Below are 1,953 nucleotides of genomic sequence, written 5' to 3' on the forward strand. Positions count from 1 at the left end.
TTGCATTGAGTAAAGTGAGCGCAGATACTTTCCAACAGCTGTCTCCAAAGGTTCTCACTAAGTTGACTTGAAATCAGTCATTGGGGGTGCAGTTATAAGAAACAGTTACTAGAAACAGTTATTCCTAGGGTGATCAATTCATTGTGGTTTGCTTGTGCCCCTTCCCAATTTTAGTACTAAAATTTCCATGTCCCCAAATACCCTCAGTCCTGGGAAACCAAGACAGTTGATGACACCACACATTTCTGATGGTTGTGTTTCCAGATTAGTTCACGGAAGCCTAATTAATCCTTGATATAGCTGAAATTTAGTCCTGGATCATGGTTAAGATAAGATAGGTACTGTGGTAAGTTTGTAAATTTCAGGACTGATTAAGGAAAAGATAAGATGTCAATATTGCACAACGAGCTTATTCGATAGTGCTGTGACAGGGTTGCATAAGAAAGAAAGAAAGTTCCTCCTACCAAGAGCTGGTCTCGAGACAGCTGTGGGCATGGGGCCACCACCTGGAAGGGAAGACGGCAAGGGAGCTCTGAGTGAAGAGGGAAATGGGAGAGCCAGTACACAGGTCTAGGCAATGTCACTCAGCAGCAAGATGGGGAGTCTCTGGGTCAGAGAGTTCTGAAGAGCAGCAGATCTGTTGGAGTTTTTAGTAGCTACAGGATGTATCTTATATATGGTGAGTGGGTGTTTGGTGCAGTTTTGTAGGATGTGTAAAGAAGTCAGGCTCTAATTGTCTAAAAATAGGCTTATAGGGGCTATATTTAAAGTAATATGTGTAAAAATTTGAATTGGTCCTGGCGGGCTTCGAGTTCATGGTCCTAGCCTGCTATGAAGAAGTGAACACATGAGGACCAAGAAACAGGGCCCATCTTTGACCCATTTACATCACATATGCATTCAGATTCCTTTTCGTTTGTTTGTTTGCTTCCAGTTTCCAGCTTTATTGGTGAATATCCTTTAGAAAAGAATGATCAATCCTGTTGCTTCCAAGTCACTGGAATGAAGAGCCATGTCCAGGGACACTCCAAGCAGTGCTGAAGGAGACTGCCGCTGTGTCCACCTCTTGTTCATAGGCCCAGTCATAAGCGCAAGACTTGTAATCAACCTGCTCTTCAGGTTAAGTTTTTCCCACCCAGAATCTGACTTTGGAAGTATGTAGTACCATCAACTGTCTTGGCTTCCCAGGGCTGAGGGTATCTGGGGACATGGAGCTATAAACCACAGGCTGATTTATTTTTCAGCACTTTTTACTGAGTCACTGCCATGAATGATATCCCTGCCAACCTGAATGCAGAAGTCCCTGCCAGTGGTGCCTGGCTTAGAATCCCCTGGATTAGTCTCCCCAAGCATCACTCGGCCTGTCTCCAGTACACTCAGCACCCCCTCCATGGCCATGGCTGGCCCTGAGTTCATGCACTCCACCAGCCCAGAGAGGAATCGACAGTCTTTCAGGTCAGGGTAGCGCTGCTTCAGGTGTTCCTCAGAGGCCCAAAGGTGGAATCCCTTCAGCTCAAAGTGCCTCATGACATTGCCCAGCAGGCCCCACTGCACGCTGTGTGGCCTCATAGTGATGAAGGTGCGCTCCAGATTGGATATGGTCTGGGAAGCTGGTGGGGCAGGCAGTGGCTGAACTGCAGGAGCTGAGAGCTGCAGTGACCTGCACCCAGATTTCCTGTCATAGGCATTAGAACACGTATAACTCCTGCTTCAGCCTTAGCAGCGAGAACAAGAACTCTCCTCTGCAGATAGCCCCCGCCTCACTCCTTCTCATTCTTGTGCTTCCTTCTTCATACACCAGTGATGAATTTCCCATGACTTGGGGAGAAAAATCCAACTGGAATTGGAAGGAGATAGTAGTGGTGGTGGTGGGGGGATGGTCATATTATGATGGTGACAGTAGTGATAGTGGCGGTTATAATGATAGTGGTGGCCATGGTTGTGGTAGTTGTG

General features: G+C 46.9%; 1 pseudogene; it reads right to left on the minus strand.

The window, feature by feature from the left end:
* Window positions 1–994: 994 nt before the first annotated feature.
* The window catches only part of LOC105515271, a 1,330-nt pseudogene continuing 371 nt past the window's right edge, over window positions 995–1,953 (minus strand).

The sequence above is a fragment of the Colobus angolensis genome, unplaced genomic scaffold (assembly GCF_000951035.1).
Source record: "Colobus angolensis palliatus isolate OR3802 unplaced genomic scaffold, Cang.pa_1.0 Scaffold257, whole genome shotgun sequence".
Classification (NCBI taxonomy): Eukaryota; Metazoa; Chordata; class Mammalia; order Primates; family Cercopithecidae; genus Colobus; species Colobus angolensis.